The following is a 24,873-nucleotide window of genomic DNA, read 5'->3' on the forward strand; positions in this document are numbered from 1 at the left end:
ATTTTGTCCCCCAGACAGATTTACCTTCCATTGTATTACTTGCACACCAAGGCCATAAAGTAGTGTTTCTGCAACTAACTGCTTACACTCCTAATTTCCTCCTTCTACCTCCTTCCTTGCTTACACTTACATTACAGCTCCAAGGCTTCCACTTCTTATGTTGATTGCTTTTCTTTGCAGTCTTCTGTGAGGGGGCAGGCCAGATCTCTACCTGCTTTTTCTGGTTATACTTTCCCCCATTTTGTATCTCCCTCCTCCCCCATACAGATTAACTAGTCTATATTAGTGGGTTTCTTTGAGTGGCACCATTTTGAAAGTTATCTTTTGGACTGCTTGTGGTGAGGAAGCTTCCCCAGACCATTTTCAATGTGACTGCATCAGTGTAAGTAAATTAAACTAGTACAATACAGCCAAACAGACACATTTGGTGTAAACAGAAACAAGTGGAAAGATACATTTTGTGTACAAAGAAAAGAAATAAGTAAGCCCAGGGATATAACTGCAGTTAGTTTTAGCCCAGCTGCACTCGGGATCACTCTGCTCCCCTCCCTGCTTCCTATTCCCGCCAGCCCCCACTAGTGTTACATTTCAACTGAACTTGGCCACTCCCGTCATGCTAACCACCAATCACTGAATCTGTCCCACCCCTGTACCCATTTCCTTCTCTTCCACTATTCCACATCCTGTAAAGCACAGACTTCCATCTAACTACCTTACAATCACAAACAGCTACATTTCAACTGAACTTGGCCACTCCCGTCATGCTAACCACCAATCACTGAATCTGCCCCACCCCTGTACCCATTTCCTTCTCTTCCACTATTCCACATCCTGTAAAGCAGTGTCTTCCATCTAACTACCTTACAATCACAAACAACACCTTTCATCATCCACCACACCCACCCCATCTCAAGCAGATCTCAAACCCATGACCAAACCCAACCAAACCATGCCCAAACTACCCAAACCCACATACATACACCTCTTACTATTGCTTCTAGGTGTATCCACCCTCCCACTATTGCTCCTAGTGTATCTACCCTCCCACTACTAACTTCTATCACCAACCACCAAAAACAACTTAATTTTATCCATACCAAAAAAAACTACTTCCACTAACATTATTACAACACACACTTTTACTCAACTAATCCAATATCACTACCAAACTTTCTTTATTCACCACTATGCACACAGGTTACAGCCATCATACTACCAGTCCCAAACAACTATAAAGAACTTTAAGACCCTAAACAAACTACTCAAACTCTATTTTTACCTCAGAACCCAACTCATTAGCTGCAATGACATGCACCCAAACACAGGCCCACAAAATCTAGGAGCCCCAACCCTCAACCTGAATGATACCCTACTCCACCGAGACAAATCCATGCTCCTCATTTTAAATTAAAATGTCAGAAGTATACTAAACAAAGTCCACGACCTTTATGCACTACTCTCCTTTTATCAACCTGACATAGTCATACTAACAGAGACTTTGCTTAAACCAGGCAAGCACAACAATGAAATCACTCCACCAGGTTACAATATAATTTGTAGTGACAGAATAGGTAAAAAAAAAAAAAAAGGGGGGGTGTTGTGTTGCTATAGTGTATAAATCTCACCTCATCCTTGAGAAAGTAGACATAATAACCCCAGACCTCAAAGTTGAACTCACTCTAACAAAACTAAAACTTAATGATAGTAAACACATCAACATCACAGGATGCTACATCCCCCCATGCAACAATATCCCCATTACAGAAAACTCCTAGAATGAATATCTAACTCCCTCCCCCAGGAAAGCATAGTATTATGAGACCTTAATATGGACTGGCAAAACTGTTCTGGTCATATCCCACTCTCCCATATTAACCTACATGGCCTAACCCAACTCATCACTTCCCCCACAAAAACAGACCAGAGAAACAAACACCAATCCACTCTAGATTGGATACTCATATACAGCCATCACTGACATCCCTAGCAGGGTGTCTACCAGACAGTGTGAGTGGCCAACAAGCCACATTCTTACTCAGATCAAAATCACCACAACTGACCCAAATATCTGCTCACCTAATTAGCAACAAAAAACACTTTGACCGCTCCAACTTTACAAATGACCTAAAAATGTGCAACTGGACCTCCCTAAAAAACCTACCTCTTGATGAAGCTATACTATATTTCAATACTACCTTCTTAAATACCCTTAACCATCACGCCCCCTCCAGAACAACAAGAATTAAAACTACATATGCCCCCTGGTTAACCACGGATACAAAATCCCTCCTCAAAAAAAGAAACAAGGCCTGAACCAACTACCTCAACAGTAAATCCCAATTGAACAAACAAATATACGTCAAACTACTATACTAACAAAGCCAAAAAACTCACCAAAACAGACAAAACATCTTACTACCAAAAGTTACATAATAAGCACAGGAACAACCCACAAAAATTCTGGGCAGCAATTAACTCCATTCTACAACCAGGTAAAACAACTACCCCAACCCCAAAAATAGATAATAACCAAGAAGAAATCCCCACTCAATTTAATAAAGTAACCTAATGATGCACAGCATGTAATTGGATACATTGTATGATGAGCTGGTATTTAAACACCAAGTGTTTTCAGTTGTTTATTAGATCTGAAGAAGCTACATGCGAAAGTGCTTATCTATCGCTGCACCAGTTTTGCTTTATTCTTATTTCATTCATTAAATTGTTTAGCTTATCCCTGCCATGGACTGCTGGTGTGCTTTTATACAGTTTAATAAATACTTTACAGAAACCATCCAGATCCTTGCAAACAACCAACCGTATAACAATATCTCCACCTCTGCAAATCCACCCCCACCCCAACTAACAATTGCCCCAAGTTCAGCTTCCACCCAGAAACAACCAAATCCATTGAAAAACTACTCAGCAAGCTCAAACCAATGTCTCTAGCTGCAGATAAATTACCCGCTGAATACCTCCACCTGGCTGCAGAAGCCATATCCTTTTCCTGTCTCCATCCTAATGAACAGATCCATCTCAGAGTATATAGTACCCAAGCTATGGAAATTATCACATATCATCCCTCTATATAAAGGGGAACCTCCCTGGAACTCTAACTACCGTCCTATAGACACACTACCCCTTTTATCTAAAATTTTAGAGAGGGTAATACACAAGCAACTAATGAAATATCTCCAAGAAAATAATTTAATAGCAACACAACAACATGGCTTTAGACCCTTCCATAGCACCTCCACCGCACTAACAGTATTCACCAACATTGTCAATACTCACAGAAACAATGGACTCCTTGAATCTGCCACCTTCCTTGACTTGTCCAAAGCATTCGATATGGTTAACCACAAAAAACTCCCCTTCTTTCACTAGCAACTCTAAACCTTACCACCCCTGCCATCTCCTGGTTCAAAAACTACCTAGAGGGAAGGAAACAAGCTGTTATGTAGCAAAATTAACTCTCCCCCTCCCTACCAGTCTCCCTAGGAGTATCCCAAGGTTCCATGCTGGGGCCACTTCTTTTTACCCTATTCACCAATCAGCTCGCAAACAGTATTCCTAAAGCCTCAATAGTGCAATATGCAGATGAGACCACCATAATATGTACAGCCAAATCAACTGACATCCTTCACTCCCTAACAGAAACTTGGATTACAAACCAAAGGCTCATTCTGAACCCAAGTAAAACAAAGCTAGTACTCTTTAGCTCCCACAGAGCCACACCTCCCACTGATTCTTTCTTTACCTCCTCCTTTAAAAAGACCACAATCACCCCCACAAATCATACCAAACTATTAGGGGTTGAAATAGATAATCAGCTTAGATTTGACCTACATATTTCTATAACAATAAAACAAGTACATAAAAAACTTGGCCTACTGTATCGCAATAAAAAATTCCTCACTGACCACTCCAAAACTACAATAGCACGGACTCACCTACTATCCACCCTACTTTATGCCTCCCCCGTGCTTAGAAATCTCCGCAAATCTGACAAACAAACTTGACAATTTTTATATTAAGAAGTTCCAGAGTATGGGAAGTCTCTGTGACAGTAATCTGTCCCTCCAGCATGTCGTGTTTACTGTGGTGACAAGGTTTAGGTCCCTAGAGCATGTAGCTCGGAGGGATTGGGATTTCTTTAGGTGTAGCATGCGCAACAGCTCTGGGTTTGACATAGCTTTATATGTTAGGCAGAAATCACCTCAGAGTAGGCGATATGCTATGGAGTAAAGCTGGAGTTTTTTTGAGATGGTCAGTGTAGGGCATCTGTTTGAGGCCAGTAATCCTCTTTGTGAGGTACTTCTGTGGCCTTTCCAGCTGCTACAGATGTCTTGTGAGGTACATTCCAAAAGGGGCTTTTTACTCTATAATGGGTCTAATGAGTGTCGAGTAGAGGGGGACTATGACCTTTTTTTTTTCCTGGATGAGAACCCTTTTGTGATTAGGTGTGCCACGTAGAAGGACTTCCTGACTACTGTGGCAATGTGATTATCAAAGGAGAGACTACTGTCCACCTGGGTCCCAAGGTCTCTTATCACACATTCGGTGTTAAGTAGACTGCTGCCTATGTGGTAGTTCATGGGTACAGAGTTTTTACCAAAGGGGATGACAATGCACTTTTTGGCATTGAGCTTGAGGCCATGGCTCTGACACCAGGCATCTGTCTCAGTGAGGCCCTTATGTAGGATGTCCACATCATTTGGGGAATCTACTATGGCTCCTGGTTTGTAGTCATCTGCGAACTTCGCTAGCCAGAGGCCTTCTGTGTTAGCCTGTACTTCAGAGAAGTAGATACCAAACAGGAGAGGTCCCAGGACTGAACCCTGTGGTACTCCATTTGTCACTGGTTTGAAGTCTAATTTGGAGTCTGCAACTTTTACAGTGTGGGTTCTGTCAGTGAGCCAGTTGGCAACCCATCTTGTGAAGTAGGGATTTATACAGAGTTTAGTGAGTTTAGCTATATATCCAGAATGGGGAAAGGTATCAAAAGCCTTGGCAAGGTCAAGACAGGCTGTGTGAACCACCTTACCCTCATCTGCGGCTTTGGTGACTGCCTCAAAGAAATCAATTAGGTTCAGGAGGCATGATCTGCCTTTCACAAACCCGAACTGGGTGGGGTCCAGAGTTTGGAGGTTACCAATGTCTTTGTTTATGAGTTCCATGATGATACGTACCATGGCCTTGCAGACCAGGCTCGTCAGGCTAATATGGTGATAGTTTCCGGGATCAGTGGTAGCTCGCCCTTTGTGGAGTGGGATAACAGTTGCTGTAAGCCATTCCACAAAGCCTGATGTGAGGCTATGATTGAATATGGTGCTTAGGTGGGGAGCCAGTTCGTTCTGAAGTTCATGTAAAACACAGCCTGGGATGTTGTCCAGTCCCATGGATGCTGTGTTTTTGGCTTTACAGAGTGCAGCTTTTACCTGTGTAGTTGTGATTACAGGGACTCTGCATTCTTCCTGTATAGATATGGGCCCTTTAGGGGGTGAGAGGGGGGTAAAGTTAGCACTAAACCTATCTGCCAGTATGTTGGCAACATCAGTTGGTTCTGTAATTTTCATGCGGTTGTGCTGTAACTCACAGCAGATCTGGGTGTTGCCATTGAGATTCTTGACATAGCTATAAAAAGCTTTATGGTTATCCTTAGAATCAGTAGTGATTTTGTTTTCATAGCTAGCTTTGGAGGCTCTTATAAGGGATCTCGGCTTCTTACCAAGGCTGACCAGGGAGCTCCACCACTCATGGGATTTTACTCTCTTTGGCAACAGTTTTCTTCCTTTTGTTGTACAGTTTGTTTATGGCAGGGGACCCCAGATTGGCTTCCTTTTTTGGAGGATAGCTTCTTGGTTCTGTTTGGGTTAGCACGATCCATGCACTCGTGTAAGTGCTTATAGAGTGCATTTGTGTAGGATTCAGCAGTTGTAACTGTATTGTCCATCTGCATGGGTGTCATGAAGTTCACCACTTCTGTCTTAAGAAGCATGAAGTTGGCTTTGGAGACATTTTTTTACCATGGTTTCCTTAATGGAGGGTGGTGGTGGGATGTGCATATCTAGGGTGATTAGCTTATGGTCGGATCTGACCAATGAGGAGTTGACTTCAGATGTGGAATACCGGTCACTCATGTTGGTAATGACTAGGTCTATGATATTGTTGCCCTTGGTGGGGGTGTGGATAAGTTGATCCAGGGCATTGGAATTTATGAATTCCAGAAAGCGTTGAGCGAAGGAGTTGATACATGAGTAGTTTTCCCAGTTAATGGTGGGGTAGTTGAAATCGCCCGTTATTAGGGTGTTTGATTCAACCCCAATATTTTCCAGTATATCAAGAAAAGAGGAGTGAAATTCTGGGTCATGGTGGGGGATCTGTAACAAGCTACAATTTGGATTGCAGTTTTGCCCAGAGTTAGTTGCACTTGGATAACCTCGGATGCATTATGCTGAACAACTAGCTTGGAGGTGTGGATATCCTTAATGAGTATGGACACACCTCTGCCTCTGGTGTTCCGGTCCAGGTTACGTGGCCGAAAAGTGTGGTATGAGTTATAGCCTGGTAGTGCAGGGGTGCTCTCTGGAGCCTTGAACCAGGTGCACAGATATCGATGTTCTCCACTTTAAGGAGTGCCTCGGGTGAGTGCATTTTGACATTTAGACTTCTAGCATTGAGTAGCATTACCCTCAGTTTTTGCTTGCCTGTTCCTATTATGGTGGTGAATCTGTCATTTGAACCTTGTCTAAAAAAAGCACTATAGTGACAGCAAGAGCCTTAGCCAGTATCTGGAATCCCAGGGGAGACAGGTGCAGGCCATCTCTGGCAAAGCCTCATGGTCTGTCGACCATGTCGTCCCAGGCAGACACATACTGGATCCCCTTAGAATGGCACCAGTAACTTAGCCAATTGTTGAAGTCAATCATTTTGTCCTTGTACTGCGGTATAATTCTGGGTGATGGCAGAATTCTACTCAGGGCTACAAGATTGGAGAGCTCTTCTATGTCACTTTTCATGTAGTCCAGGGAGGTACATCTCAGGTCATTCACACCAACATAGACAATGACAAAGTCATATTTGTACTTGTTGTGGAGTGACCTGAGTGAGTGGGTTATGTGGCAGATCCTGGCAGCTGACAGTAACCTTCTCCTTGTTTAGCCTGGTGAGTGGGACATCAGTGTGCCCGACTATATGTTTGTCCATAATATCTGAATAAGTGAGTGGGATTTTCATGACAGCATCAAGGAAACATTTTCCTTCCTTTTGTGGTTTTTTTTTTTTTGCTTAATTTTTTGGATTTTTCTTAGCATATTGATTGATTTCTTAGTATATTTTATTTTTTATTTATTTTCCATTTGTTTACCAGGTTAGTCCGACTGGACACAAGGTGACTGTTTTCAGCAGAGGCTCGGGGAGAAAAGCTCCAGATACATAGTAAACGATTATAAAAAATAATAAAAATAAATTATACAAACATAGCTATTTTGTACAAAGAGCATGGAAAATATAAAATGAGTAAAATCAGAGTTTTACAATTGATGCAGCATACCGTGGTTAGAATATTAAGAAACAATTAAACAAGATGATATAAAACAAATACACAATTGCTTGAACATAAATTCAAAAAAGTTTCCACAGGCAGGGTCATAAACTAGAAATCATAACTATATTGATATGATTTATATTGCATTTATCTTGTTTTAATGATGCTATATGTGTATTTGTATGTGTCATATGTGCACAAATATTTGTATTAATCTATGTATTTACAATATATTGACAAAGTAATGGGTCACATCAGAGGCTTGGGAGGTGATTGTTAAGAAACTGAGAACTGTTGTAAAGGTTGGCATTGAATACCATAAGTTCAGGTTATGCTATAAGAGAATAACTATGTATAGATAACCATGTCAGCAGCCAGAATGCATTACAAACTGAATGTTTTACTGTGCACATTAAGAAATGGATAGATTGGCCCAAACTTTGGACTGTGTGTGCTTTGCTTTTTTTGTTTTTTTTTTTATTCCTGGGGAAATGCTATTCAGAAGTGAAGAGACACATAAGGGGACAGTTTTAGTGGCACACCAGGCTGTGATTTTTTTTATGTCTATTGTCATGCAAAGCTGACGAAATAGTTAAATCTACCCAAGCTGGAAATGTGAGACTGTAGCCCACTGAAGGAGGGGAGATGGGAGGAGTAACTTGGCCAGGAATTGAAATTTGCAAAACTGCTCCTTGTGAAAAGTTTTATTTATCTCAGTAATTTGTTGACACTTTTGCAAGTTTCTTTCAGAGAATGTGCAGTACATCAATAGGAACAACATTTGTAAAACTCAGTGCATACCAGTGAATGACACATGAGCTGCAGACTCTCAAACTTGGCATTTTTTTCAGGTGGTCCATTCTAAGTGAATGGAAGTCTAGTCTGACAACAAATGGTAGGGCTATTTGTTCTCACAGTCTGTGCATTGAGACAGATTTAGCTTTCCAAAGGAATCACAATGTCTGCCCCCATGAGGGCAGACAAGAGTAAAAAAAAATAAAATTAGGAATGAGTACTTATTTTGCTGCAGGCAGCTTTAGGAGGTGCAGTAAATCACGGCAAGATAAAAAATATATGTTTTTTCATTGTTTGCCCATAGCGGTCCTTTAAAGATGAACAGACAGGGTTAGCTAGTTTACATGCTTTATTACAGAGAAACACATCAGGATAGATAGCAGCAGTACAAAATATAAACAAACTGATTAACTGCCAGACTACATAAACATACGTGCTTACATCTCAACAGCTTACTACAAAATGGCAGTCAGGCTCACATATGTTCAGTATTTATACACTTGTCCAAGCCCCCTAGAAAGCTTCTTAAAGGTATACACGTATACTGATCTACAGACCACATACATTTAGGATGGCCTTGTGGTCCTTGATTTTCTAGAGGACCAGAAAGAACACTAATAAAATTTAATGCCTTCTCTAGCTGTGGGGACCTCTTGAATGACTCGTTATGTTCATCAAGTTTAACATTTCTAGTCTGGCTGACACCTTCTAATGAGGTGGAATCTTTAGGAAAAGGATGTAAAAGAAGTTCTGAAGATATGAAAGGAAGGTGTGTCTGCTAGACACTATTTCCCTATTCACCAGTCATGTTGTATACTGGGGAAGGCACATGATCAGACTGGATACACAAGATGAAACAGACATCTTAGATGGAAGTTTTTTTAGTTACCTGTCTAGCAGCTCTCCCACAGCCTTATATGTTTACTGTGATGTCTCTCTGGACCCTAAGGCAGTGCACCATAGAGATGTCCTTCAAGGATGCATCTGCAGTCATCACATATGGGTTGTCCTGCCTCAGGCAGCCCTTCGGTCAGCCGGATTCCAAAGTCTGGGTCCGGCGTCGGCTGATGTCGCCCTTTCCCCGACATCAGAGTGCCTGGGGTATAAAAGCGTCAGTCAACGCCATCTTCCTCAGTCTTTCTTGCCGCGTGGTGCCCGAAGCAGAAGCAGTTCGCAAGTGCCAGTCGGCCAGCTCCTGCAATTCAGCTAAACCGAAGACTTCAAAAGCTAAGTACCCCGTTGGGGACTCTTTCTTGCCTCAGCCGATGTCAGATAAAATTAATAATTCCTTAACTTGTGGGAAACAAATACCTCATAAGGATTTCCACTCTTACTGCCTACCTTGCCTAGGCCCAGACCACGACGTGTCGGCCTGTTCCGGCTGTGCTTCCTTCAACCAACGCACTCTTAGACGTCGGGCAGAGTTTGCAGAGGAATTTTTTTTGGGCTAGTTTTGCTTACAATATGCCGTCGGAGAATCCGACTTCACATTTAATAAAGAAACGGAAGGACAACGACCGACACACGCGGTCCGTGGTTTTGGCTGAAACCATGGCCAGGCCTACCGTGAGTGTCTCGGTCTCAGCTGAAACTGAGTCCTTGGTACTTCCGTCCACCGAAACCGTACAACCCGACAACCTCGGCCCCGGAGGCCACTACAGTATCGGTTATTGAATCTCCATTAGAATCTGGTGTCCAGGAACCTTCCGACACCATTCCCTTAGACAAAACTACACCAGCACGTGGTGCAGCCAGGCCTCCTGCATCCATGTCTATTAAGGCATTCTCAAGGACTAAAGCTGCTAAACACTCAAAATCTATGCCTCCCAGGGATATCCCTCAGGGACCCACTACAGGTTCTCAGATCCTTAGTCTAGCAAAGGACCTTATTTCATTAATTAGGGGCTCACAGCCTCATCCGGACAGGGGCTCTCAACCTCCTACAGAAAAAAGGCCCAGGGTTGAGCCCTCTGATCCCCACTCCTCAGATGAGGCCTCTGATGGCTCTGCTCTCTCAGACTACCAGGAGGAGGCTTTTTCGGCCTACGGGGATTCTGATGCAGAAGAATCTATCCCTTCGGCCTCCCCTCCTGAAGAGCTGTCCCTTGGGTAAACTCTGCACACTATGAGGGAGCATTTCCAATGGCAGGGCCAGGAATTCTCTGATTCCAGGAAGACATTAAGGACCTTCTTGCATTTGCCTCAGCATAGACCTTTGGCTATTCCACCTGTTTTGAATGTCATTGATGATGTGTACTCTGAGTCTAGCACTACCCCTGACACTCTCCCTCCGGCTCCTGCCAAACCCGATAGGTATTACAGAGTCCCAGAATCACATCTTTTCCTTTACAAGGCCCACTCTGCTGATCCAGAAACTATTTCCCAGGGCCCTAAATGGGTTGCAGCTGTCACTACAAAAAATCCACTCCCCTCTGAAAGGGAGTCCAGGGCTTTAGAGCGATGGGGTAAAAAAGTGTATACTTCTGCTACCCTTTCTATGAGGGCTTTAAATTGTCAATTCCATATGATACAGTACCAAGAGTATTTGTTAGATGAATTGCATAAAAAACTGTCTTCACCTGAACCCCTAGATCGCAAATCACTTCAGGATCTGGTACAAATTCTCAACAGGTTAGCAACCATTTCTTGCAGTGTGGTTATGATGCATTGGAAGCTTCATGTAGGTCAGCTATGACAGGTGCAGTCATACGTAGGCATGCTTGGCTGAAGGAGCAATCTCTGCCAGACCATGTTAAAGCAAAGCTTCTGGATGCTCCACTGGAAAAGCAAAAGTTATTTGGCTCCACTGCTCAGGAGGTCTTAAAAAAATTTGAAGAAAAGGCAAAATCTGTACAAACAGTCAAAGATTTTATGCAAGTCCAACCACCAAGATTCAGCAGAAATTGGCCTTCCAAGAACTGGTCCTTTCCAGACACAGAGAGATTTCAGAGAGGCAAGAACAGGAGTGCCAGAGGTAGAGGGCAAGCTAGAGGCTCCTACAGAGGACGTCAATGGCAGCCTCCCAACCAGAGAGGTAGTGCAGGGCCTACAACTGCTGCACAAGGACAGACTCAATGACTTTACTTTGACACCGCCAACCAGGGCTCAATTGGAAGCACCTTTGGGCGGAAAGCTTTCCTTATTCTCAGAAAATTACAAGGGACAAATGGACACTACAAATAATAGACAAAGGATACAGGTTCCATTTCCATACATTACCGAAAAGAAAAGGCATGCCAGACCTGCCACCAAATCAAAGGGCAGAGGCTTTGAAACAAATCTACAACTTAATGCAAATGAAAGCAATAGAAAAGGTTCCTCTCTCAGAACAAGGCCAAGGATTTAATTCCAGACTCTTCCTTGTTCCAAGAAAAGAAAAGCAATGGATGCCTATTCTCGACTTGTCCGCATTGAATACTTATCTCATTGTGCCAAAATTCAAAATGCTGACTCTACAGCAACTCCTTCCCATGCTGGGCAAGGGGTCTTGGCTGGTAACTCTGGACCTCAAGGAGGCATAACTGCATGTCCCTATCAGACAAAGCTGCAGAAGACACCTCAGATTTCTTGCAGGTTCAGAGCATTATCAATTCTCAGCATTGCCCTTTGACTTATCTACTGCGCCCAGAGAATTCACGAAATGCCTGGCATCAGTAATTGCACACTGCAGACTTCAGGGGATGCAAATATACCCGTATCTGGACGACTGCCTTATACAAGCGGACAGCCAACAAACTTTGGTAAAACACTTGAATTATGCCATCCATCTTCTTCAGGCCTTGGGATATACAGTCAACATTCACAAGTCAAGACTTGTACCATCCCAAAGAATAACTTTTCTGGGTGCGAATCTAGACACAACCACCCAAATGGCTTTCCTCACAGAAGAAAAACAAAGTCAACTACCGGATTACTTCAAAAACCTGTCAAGACAAACTCAGCTGATTGCAAGGAAAATCCTGCAGGCCCTGGGTTACATGGCTTCTTGCATTCTGCTGATTCCTCAAGCAAGGCTACATATGAGGAAACTACAATGGTACCTAAGGAGTTTATGGACTCAGCACAGTCACAGCTTGGAAACTTTGATACCACTCATCCCATGCCTTCAAAGGGAATTTCTGTGGTGGGCTCAAGCAAGCCAGTCAAACAGGGGTCTGCCCTTCAGCAAACCAATAGCCAGCCTAACCATTACAACGGACGCTTCAGACCACGGATGGGGAGCGCACAAGGAGGGAAGGTGCATTCAAGGACTATGGTCACAAAAAGAGCTACGCATGCACATAAACCAAAAGGAAATGCTGGTAGTGATACATGCAATCGAGGCCTTCAAGCTATTTCTACATCAAGGCCACCTGCTAATAAGGACAGACAACACCACAGTTATGTGGTACATAAACAAGCAAGGAGGTACCCATTCCTACCCTCTTTGCAGACTGGCAATGAATCTATGGGAACTTTCCTTGACACTCAATATACAGCTGCAATCCCAGTTTGTGCCAGGAAAGGACAATATACTGGCAGACAGCTTAAGCAGGAACATCATGGATGCACACGAATGGATGCTGCACCCAGACATCTTCCATCAGATAACACAATCATGGGGGAGACCGGACATAGACCTCTTTGCCTCCCCACACAATCATCAGCTGAAGAAATTCTGCTCAAGGACATACCACCCACAAGCATGGAAAGTGGACGCCCTCTCTTTCAGCTGGAGAACTCTAACAGTGTATGCATTCCCACCTCTTCCATTAATGACCAAGGTCTTACTGAAGATCAAGGCAGAGCAGCCAAGAGTGATTCTGATAGCTCCGGACTGGCCAAGACAGTACTGGTACCCATTACTAAAGAGCATGTCACGGACGAAACCATGGCTTCTTCCACAATGGCCGCTTCTCCTGACACAGCACAATTACAAAACTCTGCATTCCAACCTGAAAACATTGCAACTAACTGCGTGGAAAATACCTTGATTCATCACCAGGGTAAGCTATCCAAGAGAGTGAAGGATATCATCATGGAAGCTCGCAGGCCTTCCACAAGAAAGGCATACTCAGCAAAATGGAAAAGATTTCACACCTGGAGCACCTCAAAGGGCCTAGATGCAAAAGTTATGAACATGGCACATATTCTGGAATATTTGGCAGAAATGCTTCACAATGGCCTGGTCTTACTCTTCCATTAAAATTCATGCTTCAGCAATTTCAGCAGAGTACAATACCGATCCACCTGTCTTCTCTCATCCTCTCCTAAGACAGTTTCTAAGAGGAATTAAAAACATTAATCCTCCAAGGAATCCACCAGTGCCTACTTGGGACCTTAACTTCGTGTTGGAAAAACTAACACTGCCTCCCTTTGAACCAGCAGCATCTGCAGAACTACAGTTCCTGTCTTGGAAGACTGCTTTCCTTCTGGCCATAACCTCAGCAAGAAGAGTATCTGAGTTACAGGCCCTCATGGCAGTGCAGCCATTTCTTATCTTTCATCAAGACAGAGTCTCTTTGAGAACCATTCCTTCATTTATGCCAAAGGTGGTATCCAGGGTCTCATTAAACCAAGCTATTCACCTGCCTACCTTCTTTCCAAATCCACAAAACAAAGGGGAAAAGCTTCTGCACACACTGGACATACACAGACAGTTGCGCTACTACTTGGACAGAACTAAAAGTTACAGAAAAACTGACCAGCTGTTTGTAGCATATGCTGCTAGTGCACAAGGAAAAGCAATTTCAAAACAGACAATTTCTAAATGGATAGGACATTGCATTCGTTTTTCTTACTCCTTTCATGGAAAAACTGTGCCAGCTAACATCAGACCTCATTCGACCAGAACCACAGCCACCTCCACAGCCTTCTTAAGAGGGGTGGCTACCAAGGACATTTTAGAAGCTGCTACATGGAGCTCCGTGCATACATTTTCCAAGCATTACAATTTACCTTTATATTCCAGATCCAGAGCAGGCTTTGCTACGGCAGTCCTGCAGGGCATTTTAGCTACACCATCCTTTACATAGATCATCCACCCCCAGATTGGCTATGGTATTCTACCCATATGTGATGACTGCAGATGCATCCTTGAAGGAAATAGTACAGTTTTGTACCTACCATAAATGTAGATGTCCGATAGGTATGCATCTGCAGTCAGGTTTACCCTCCCTCCTTCCCCTCTGTGGTATTTATTGGGTACTTATCCCTCTCATAGCTTGCTGGGGTTATCTATTATGGTGTATTTGTTTTATATATATATATATATATATATATATATATATATATATATATATATATATATATATATATATATATATATATATATATTTATGCATATATATTTCTGTGCAAGTTTGGAATTTATTGCATTTCTCCAAATTTAGCCTTCCTTAGAGGGCACCTGGCGTCTGGGGCAAGGAAAAACTGAGGAAGATGGCGTCGGCTGACGCTTTTATACCCCAGGCACTCTGACGTCGGGGAAAAGGCGACATCAGCCAACGCTGGACCCAGACTTTGGAATCCGGCCGACCGAAGGGCTGCCTGAGGCAGGACAACCCATATGTGATGACTGCACATTTATGGTAGGTACAAAACTGTACTTTTACCACCATCAAAGTGACTATAGAGAATAAGAAAACTCATTACCAAAGCAATCCACTGTCTGTGATTCTTTGCTGGGCTCTGTAGTATGGGAGACTTGAGTACTACTACCACAATCACTATGGATAAAAGCAACAGAGTTCTAGTTTCAGTAGGCTGGAGGATCCTGTCCACTTTCTCTGGTAAGGGATCCACTTACAGACAGGTTTTTCCATGCCAACTCCACAATCAACCACACAATCCTTTCTGGTAGGGGAATCACCCAAGACAACTTTGACGACTGAAAGGTTTCCTCTAGTGTAAGCTTGGATTTGGCAATGGTGTCTATGGACCAATTCCACTTCAGTCTGAATCATCTGTAGAACTTCTCAAAGTTGAGGTCATCTGGGGGAACTGGGACATCTCAGCATCCTTGCCCAAGTTCAGGTTGTGAGACTCTGAAGGCTAGTCCAAGTGCCTCAATTTGCACTGAAGCAAATGGCTGGATGGCTGTTGATGCTAACACATACAATCCCAAAAAGAGCAGCAACACTTGGAAGTGAAGGTGTTAGACTTGCTCTGATGTTAGAAGGGAACAGACCGAAGACCCCCACATGTTGCAATGAATCACAAACTTGTTACATCTTAAGAGTAAAAAATTAGTAGTGCAGCACGTTAACACAAATGCGCAAAAATAAAAAATATTGTCATACCATGGAGTAACCAAGCAATATCCTTTAATTTAAACTAACATTAAGTGCTTTCGTCCCCCATCACTGGGGACTTCATCAGAAAGTGATAAAAATTCAATTAAAAGCTTTTTAAATACCTTGCAACTAATTCATATTGGCCGAGACCCAGCCAATAACATAACAATAGTAACCAAAGTGAAGTTAAAAAAACATTCTTTTCAAAAACAGTTAAGGCAATTGACAATGAACATCCAAATCATGCATCAAAATCTAACATTTTCCAGTTGTAAAACCTATTTGTTTAATAATATAAAATATATTTCTTTTGCGTAATCAAAAACAGAAAATGAAAATTATGGCAATTGAGGTTAGTGGCCAACCTACCATCAGGATTAAATGAATCCTTGTCTAAAAACACAGCATCAATGGGACCGGATGGTGTCCCCGGCTGTGTGCTACACAAACTCAATGAGGAACTAAACCCACACATAAGGCTGCTGTTTAATCTTAGCCTTACCACAGGATACGTACCCAAAGAGTGGCGTACGGCAACTGTGGTCCACTTCACAAAAGGCGGTGCTTCTACGGACCCTGGTAATTACCGCCCCATAAGCTTCACAAGCCTGGTCTGCAAAGCTATGGAGAGGATCATAATGGAACTCATAAATAAAGACATAGGGGACCTACAGACATTGGATCCTACCCAATTCGGCTTTGTCAAGGGCAGATCATGCCTCTTGAACTTGGTCGACTTTTTTGAAACAGTCACCAAGGCCATTGATGAGGGTAAGGCAGTTCACACAGCCTACCTTGACCTTGCAAAAGCTTTCGACACAATACCTCACTCGGGTATCATGGAAAAGCTCACCAGCTTAAATGTAAACCCATATGTCACAAGATGGGTTGCAAACTGGCTCAAGGACAGAACCCACAGGGTTAGAGTTGCTGGTGCCATGTCAGACTCCAAGCCGGTCACAAGCGGTGTCCCACAGGGCTCAGTCCTGGGCCCCCTCTTGTTTGGCATCTACTTTTCAGAAGTGCAGGCAAACATAGGAGGATTGTGGCTGACAAAGTTTGCAGATGACTGCAAACTGGGCGCCATAGTTGAAAATCCATCAGACACAGATATCCTTCAGAGAGGTCTCATAGAAACGGATAACTGGTGCCAGAGCCATGGCCTTAAGCTAAACGCCAAAAATGTATAGTCATACCCTTTGGTAAAAACAAGGTAACCTCAAGTTACCACATAGGTGGCAATCCATTAAGCACAGAAGAGGTTATCAGGGACCTGGGGACCCAAGTTGACAGTAACCTTTCTTTTGACACTCACATTGCCAAAGTGGTTAGGAGGACCTTCTACATTGCTCACCTGATTATGAAGGGATTCACATCCAGATCAAGGGAGGTCATTGTTCCCCTGTACTCTTCACTTATCAGACCAATGATGGAGTACAATGCCCCATTCGGAATGTATCTTACCCGACACCTGCAGCAATTGGAAAGACCCCAAAAGTTCCTCACCAAAAAGATAAAGGGGCTCAAAAATATGCCATATGCTGCCCGACTGAAGAAACTCCAGCTCTATTCAGTCGCATACCGTCTGCTCAGAGGTAACCTGTGCCTGACATACAAGGCCATGTCCAACCCGGAATTAATGGACATGCTCCACCTCAAAAAATCCAAATCCAAATCCACCAGAGCCACAAGAGCAAGAGACTTAAACCTCAACACGGATATAAATAGGACGTGCTGGAGGGACAAATTCATCACCCAGAGACTCCCTATGCTGTGGAACAGAATCCCGGTCCATGTGAGACAGAGCACCTCGCTGGCTCTGTTCAAGAGGAATCTTGACCAGTGGATGGGAGATCGTAGGTTTATCCCGGGGATCATCTCTGTATCACTGCTGGACAGAGGCACGGCAAACTAATGGGTATAGTAGTCTTCAACCTAAGGGGTGGTGAAAGCCACACAACTCTGGCTAGGCTTATAAATGCCCTAGGGCAGATAGCCTAGTATGAACCTATGAACCTATAGTTCTAGTTTTAAGGGAAAAAGCGGATAGGTTTTAAAGGGGATGACACAAATCCAGTGATTTTACTTTTTATTTTCCGTTTTTTGATAAGCAAAAGAAATATATTTTATTAAACAAATATTTATGTTTACATGTTAAAATAGTCCAGCTCAACTGAAATAAAACACGTGAAATTTATGAACTTTACCAAGTGGGGCCAAGGACTTCTGAGCTCTGGTTCTTATGCCACTAGGTCTAGGAGGTACCACTTCTCTAGATAAAGCAAGCCCTTGGAGGGTGTAGAGATCACCAACAAAAGTGACTGCGGGGTGGGGTGGGGGGGGGGCTGGTGCTGGCCTTCTGAAGGTCTGAAGAGGAGAAACCCCTGACTGACACAAGGGCAATAGTGGATTTCAGTCTCTCTATCTATAAATAGTTTCTCCTATCTTTGAGGATTGACAGTTTAAACAAGGCACAAACAGAGCACTGCTCAGTCAGATAAGCTTCCTAAGACACATTAAGCACTTTGAGTGATGATCTTTTATCAGGGGATCTTGGCCCCATATTTACATTTTCTCAACTCTTTGTACCATTCAGAGTCCTTCTTGTCCAAGATTGACACAAGGCAATGAAACTGCTATAATAAAAGCAAAGAAACTGCACTGCCACACACTGCTGATAAAGACAGTTGTGCAAGTCTTGCTTACCAGTAGATGTTTGAATTTCTTCACTGCTGCAGAGGCCTATGGGTAAGTGTCCTGCCAAGGACACAGCACATGGCCAGCTTGCCAAAGCTCTAATTCTCCTCCCTCTCTCACTCGCTCTGTCTGCTGAAAGTCTACACTATTAGTGGAGGGAAGGATATCAGCAACCAGAGTGAGGTAAATCTTGAGGATTTTACTGCCCCAAGAAAGAAAGGCTCATCTTGAGCCAAAGATCAATAATCATCATAAAAAATCATCAAACCAACAATAAAAACCATAACAAAGGAGGTTGGAGGTTGTGAGGAGGTGGAGGGTGGGTGTGGCTAATGCAATGAAAAATTTTGAATAACTATTGTCATGGATAAGTAGGACTTACACACGTGTGCTATGTTCTTCATTCTCACTGCTGCAGAAACCTATTGGAAAATTCCCAAAGCTTACTCTCCCTATAAGGAAGAAAGACAAGAGTTCAGAAGCCCCTGGAGAATGGTCTTAGCAAAACCTGTTCTGGACCTAGAGAAGGAATTTAGTTTGTAGTGGAAGAGGACCAACCTACTACCTCTTGAATACTTCCACCCCATCAAAGAAGACAAATGTCCTGGTAGAATGGGCCTTACTTTGCCTGGAATAGTTATGGCATAGAGGGAATAGCAATAAATAAAATAATAGCACAGGACAATCATCTGGTTATAGTGATTAGTCTTCCTAATGGACTTTGTTCAGTCAAGGTAGTACCTGAGATGACTGAGCACATCCACTGTATGTGGAACTGGTTCTCCATTGTTTTTTGGCTCTGGGAAGAAAACTGGACACTGATTTTTCCGAATCTTTAGAAGTACCTTGGAAATCACAGAAAAGGGTAGAAAAGCATACAGGAACATTCCTGACAAATGAAAGAACATCTGTTTTCAATGTTTGGGTGCAAGACTAACAGATTTTTTCTAGTGGTCTGAGCTAATGGCAGCCTCCTAACAGCTACTAGCTGTGCCCCCCCCCCCCCCCCACACACACACACACCTGGACCAATTTATGGAACATGCCTGGACTGAATTTCCACTTGTGAAGGTCTGTCTAGGAATCTGTCTACAACAATGTTTTGTTTTATCAGAATGCAGGAGGCCTGAAGAGTCAGAAAATACTGACGAGAGAACTACAAAACCATCACTGCCAACCAGGAGAGTGGGAATGACACTCCAAGGGGTGTAGGTGCTGGGTCTAAAAAAGTACAGTTTTGTACCTACCATAAATGTAGATGTCCGATAGGTATGCATCTGCAGTCCTTACATATGGGTTGTCCTGCCTCAGGCAGCCCCTCGGTCGGCCGGATTCCAAAGTCTGGGTCCGGCGTCGGCTGATGTCACCCCTTTCCCGACGTCAGAGCGCCTGGGATATAAAAGTGTCAGCCGACGCCATCTTCCTCAGTTTTTCTTGCCCCAGATGCCAGTTGCCCTCTAAGTAAGGCTAAATTTGGAGAGATGAAAAAATTCCAAACATGTACAGCAATAAAAAACAAATACACCATAAAAGATAACCCCAGCTAGCTAAAAAGAGGGATAGGTACCCAAAGTATACCACAGAGGGGTAGGAGGGAGGGAAAACCTGACTGCAGATGCATACCTATGGGACATCTACATTTATGGTAGGTACAAAACTGTACTATGTCCTTCAAGGATGCATCTGCAGTCCTTACATATGGGTAGAATACCACAGCCAAGCTGGGGGAGGTAGGACCTAAGAAAAGGATGGTGTAGCTAACATGCCCTGCAGGACTGCAGTAGCAAAGCCTGCTCTGGATCTGGAATATAAGGGCAAGTTGTAATGCTTGGAAAATGTATGCACGGAGCTCCATGTAGCAGCTTCTAAAATGTCCTTTGTAGCCACTCCTCTTAAGAAGGCTGTGGAGGTGGCTGTTGCTCTGGTGGAATGAGGCCTAATGTTAGCTGGCACAGCTTTTCCATGAAAGCAGCAACAGAACCGAATGCAATTTCCTATCCATTTTGAAATTGTCTGTTCGGAAATTGCTTTTCCTTGTACACCAGCAGCATATGCTACAAAGAGTTGGTCAGTTTTTCTGTAAGTCTTAGTTCTGTCCAAGTAGTAGCGCAACTGTCTGTGGATGTCCAAAGTATGCAGAAGTTTCTCTCCTTTATTTTGTGGATTTGGAAAGAAGGTAGGCAGGTGAATAGCTTGGTTCAGTGAAACCCTGGATACCACATTTGGCATAAATGAAGGATTGGTTCTCACAGAGACTCTGTCCTGATGAAAAATGAGAAATGGCTGTACTGCCATGAGGGCCTGTAACTCAGATACTCTTCTTGCTGAGGTTATGGCCAGAAGGAAGGCAGTCTTCCAAGACAGGAATTGTAGTTCTGAAGATGCTGCTGGTTCAAAGGGAGGAAGAGTTAATTTTTGATGTTTTTATCCCTCTTAGAAACTGCCTTAGTAGAGGATGAGAGAATACAGGTGGGTCAGTGTTGTACTCTGCTGAAATTGCTGAAGCATGAATCTTTATGGAGGAATAAGAAAGGCCATTATGGAGCATTTCAGCCAAGTATTCCAGAATATGTGGAATGCTCATGATTGTCGGATCTTGACCCTTTGCGGTGTTCCAGGTACGAAATCTTTTCCATTTTGCTGAATATGCTTTTCTTGTGGAAGGCCGCCGGGCTTCCATGATGATATCCTGTACCCTCTTGGATAGTTTATCCTGGCGAGGAGTCAAGGTATTCTCCAGGCTGTCAGCTGTAAGGTTTTTAGACTGGAGTGCAGAGTCTTGTAATTGTGCTGTGTCAGAAGAAGTGGCCATTGTGGTAGAGGCCAAGGTTTCGTGCGTGACATGCTCCTTAACAGTGGGTACCAGTGTTGTCTTGGCCAGTCCGGAGCTATCAGAATTACTTTTGGTTGCTCTGTCCTGATTTTCAGTAAGACCTTGGTCATTAATGGAAGTGGTGGGAATGCATATACTGTTGAGTATTCCAGCTGAAGGAGAGGGCGTACACTTTCCATGCTTGAGGATGGTATGTCCTTGTGCAGAATTTCCTCAGTTGATGGTTGTGGTGGGAGGCAAAAAGATCTATATCCGGCGTTCCCCATGATTGTGTTATCTGGAGAACGATATCTGGGTGCAACATCCATTTGTGTGGATCCATGATGTTTCTGCTCAGGCTGTCCGCCAGTACATTGTCTTTTCCTGGTACGAACTGGGATTGTAGCTCTATATTGAGTTTTAGGGAAAGTTCCCACAAATTCATTGCCAGCCTGCAAAGAGGGTATGAATGGGTACCTCCTTGCTTGTTTATGTACCACATAACTGTGGTATTGTCTGTCTTTATTAACAGGTGACCTTGGTGCAGGAAGAGCTTGAAGGCCTCGATGGAATGTATCACTGCTAGCATTTCCTTTTGGTTGATGTGCAGATGCAATTCTTTTTGTGTCCATTGTCCTTGAATGCATCTGCCCTCCATGTGCGCTCCCCATCCATGGTCTGAGGCATCCGTTGTAATGGTTTGGCTGATATGTGGCTTGCTGAAAGGCAGGCCCATGTTTGACTGGCTTGCTTTTGCCCACCACAGGAATTCCTTTTGAAGGCATGGAATGAGGGGGATCAAAGTTTCTAGACTGTGACTGTGCTGAGACCATAGACTCCTTAGGTACCATTGTAGTTTCCTCATATGCAGCCTTGCTTGTGGAATCAGAAGAATGCAAGATGCCATGAATCCCAGGGCCTGCAGGATTTTCCTTGCAGTTAGCTGGGATTGTGTTGTCAGATTTCTGAAATAATCTGGTAGTTGTGCTTGATTTTCTTCTGTGAGAAAAGCCATCTGGGTGTTTGTATCCAGTTTTGCACCCAGGAAAATTATTCGTTGGGATGGAACAAGTCTTGATTTCTGAATGTTGACTGTGTATCCCAAGGCCTGTAGTAGTCGGATGGCATAGTTTAAGTGTTTTACCAGTGTTTGCTGGCTGTCCGCTTGTATGAGACAGTCGTCCAGGTATGGGTAAATTTGAATCCCCTGAAGTCTGCAATGTGCAATTACTGATGCCAGGCATTTCATGAATACTCTGGGCACAGTAGATAAGCCAAATGGCAATGCTGAGAATTGATAATGCTCTGAATCTGCAAGAAATCTGAGGTGTCTTCTGCAACTTTGTCTGATAGGGACATGCAGGTATGCCTCCTTGAGGTCTAGAGTTACCAGCCAGGACCCCTTGCCCAGCATGGGAAGGAGTTGCTGTAAGGTCAGCATTTTGAATTTTGGCACGATGAGGTAAGTATTCAGTGCGGACAAGTCCAGAATAGGCCTCCATTGCTTTTCTTTTCTTGGAACAAGGAATAGTCTGGAATAAAATCCTTGGCCTTGTTCTGTGAGAGGAACCCTTTCTATTGCTTTCATTTGAAGTAGTTTGGAAATTTGTTTGAAAGCCTCTGCCCTTTGGTTTGGTGGCAGGTTTGGCATGCCTTGTCTTTTTGGTAATGTATGAAAATGGAATCTGTATCCTTTGTCTATTATTTGCAGTATCCATTTGTCCTTTGTAATACTGTGCCAATTTTTTTAGAATAAAGATAGCTTTCCACCCAAAGGTGCTTCCAACTGAGCCCTGGTTGGCGGGGTCATAGTCAAGTCATTGAGATGGTCCTTGTGTAGTAGTTGTAGGTCCTGCAGTACCTCTCTGGTTAGGAGGCTGCCATTAGCGTCCTCTGTAGGAGCCTCGAGCTTGCCCTCTACCTCTGGCACACCTGTTTCTGCCTCTTTGAAATCTGTCTGTGTCCGGAAAGGACCAATTCTTAGAAGGCCAATTTCTGCTGAATCTTGGTGGTTGGACCTGTAGGAAATCTTTGACTGTTTGTACTGATTTAGCCTTTTCCTCAAATTTCTTTAAGACCTCTTGAGCCGTGGAGCCAAATAACTTTTGCTTTTCCAACGGAGCATTCAGAAGCTTTGCTTTAACATGATCTGGCAGTGTTTGTTCCTTCAGCCAAGCATGTCTACGTATGACTGCACCTGTCATTGCTGACCTACATGAAGCTTCCAATGCATCATAACCACACTGCAAGAAATGGTTGCTAACCTGCTGGGAGTTATGTACCAGATCCTGAAGTGCCTTGCGATCTAGGGGTTCAGGTGAAGATAGTTTTTTATGCAATTCATCTAACAAATACTCTTGGTACTGTATCATATGGAATTGACAATTTAATGCCCTCATAGAAAGAGTGGAAGAAGTATACACCTTTTTACCCCATCTCTCTAAAGCCCTGGACTCCCTTTCAGAAGGAAGTGGGTTCTTAGTAGTGGTGGTTGCAACCCCTTTAGGGCCCTGGGAAATAGTTTCTGGGTCAGCAGAGTGGCCCTTGTAAAGGAAATGATGCAAGTCTGGGACCCTGTAGTACCTGTCGGGTTTGACAGGAGCCGGAGGAAGGGAGTCAGGGGAAATACTAGACTCAGAGTACACATCATCAATGACATTTAAAACAGGAGGAATAGCCAAAGGTCTATGCTGAGGTAAATGCAAAAAAGTCCTTAATCTCTTCCTGGAGTCAGAGAATTCCTGGCCCTGCCATTTGAAATGCTCTCTCATGGAGTGAAGGGTCTCCCCAAAGGACAACTCTTCAGGAGGGGAGGCCGAGGGAATAGATTCCTCTGCATCAGAATCCTCGTAGGCCGTAAAGGCCTCCTCCTGGTAGTCTGATAGGGCAGAGTCATCTGAGGCCTCATCAGAAGACTGGGGATCTGTCTGCTCAACCCTGGGCCTTTTGTCTTGAGGAGGTTGAGAGCCCCTGTCCGGATGTGGCTGAGAGCCCCTAATTAGAGAAATAAGGTACTCAGCTAAACTTAAAATCTGTGAACCGGTAGTGGATCCCTGAGGAATAGCCTTGGGAGGGAGAGATTTTGGCTGTTTAGCAGCTTTAGCACGTGTAAATGCCTTTATGGACATGGATACAGGAGGCCTGGCTGCCCCACGTGCTGGAGTAGTCTTATCCAGAGAAATGGTGTCGGACATTTCCTGAGCACCAGTTTCAGAAGGAAATTCTATGACCGACTCAGAGGTGGCCTCCGGGGCCGAGGTTTTCGGTTGTGCGGTTTCGGTCGGAAGCACCGAGGATTCAGTTTCAGCAGAGACCGAGACACTCGCGGTAGGCCTAGGCATGGTTTCGGCCGAAACCATGGTCCGCGTGTGTCTGTCCTTGTCCTTCCGTTTTCTGGGTAAATGAGGTGTCGGAAGCTCAGACGGCATGTTGTAACGGTAATTTTCCCCAAAGAATTCCTCTGCAAACTCCGCCCGATGCCTAAGAGTGCGTCTATTGAAAGAAGCACAGGCTGCACAGGCCGAGACGTCGTGGTCTGGGCCTAGGCAGGGTAGGCAGTAAGAGTGGAAATCCTTATGAGGTATTTGTTTCCCACAAGTTAAACAATTATTAACTTTAACCGTTTGATCTGACATCGGCTGAGGCAAGAAAGAGTCCCCAACGGGGTACTTAGCTTTTTGAAGTCTTCGGTTAGCTGAAATCACAGGAGCTGGCCGACCGGCACTTGCGAACTGCTTCTGCTTCGG

The 24,873-nt window shown here is 43.8% G+C and overlaps 2 protein-coding genes across 2 annotated transcripts in view; both read right to left on the minus strand.

Annotated features, from left to right (window-relative positions):
* LOC122807148 (transmembrane reductase CYB561D2) overlaps positions 1–24,873 on the minus strand; it is a 902,611-nt gene that overhangs the window by 276,441 nt on the left and 601,297 nt on the right. The gene's annotated exons all lie outside the window — the stretch shown is intronic.
* Positions 1–24,873, minus strand: part of TMEM115 (transmembrane protein 115) — a 233,515-nt gene that overhangs the window by 48,708 nt on the left and 159,934 nt on the right. The window lies entirely within an intron of this gene.

The sequence above is a fragment of the Protopterus annectens genome, chromosome 7.part0, assembly GCF_019279795.1.
Source record: "Protopterus annectens isolate FY-2018-M chromosome 7.part0, PAN1.0, whole genome shotgun sequence".
In the NCBI taxonomy this organism is placed as follows: domain Eukaryota; kingdom Metazoa; phylum Chordata; order Ceratodontiformes; family Protopteridae; genus Protopterus; species Protopterus annectens.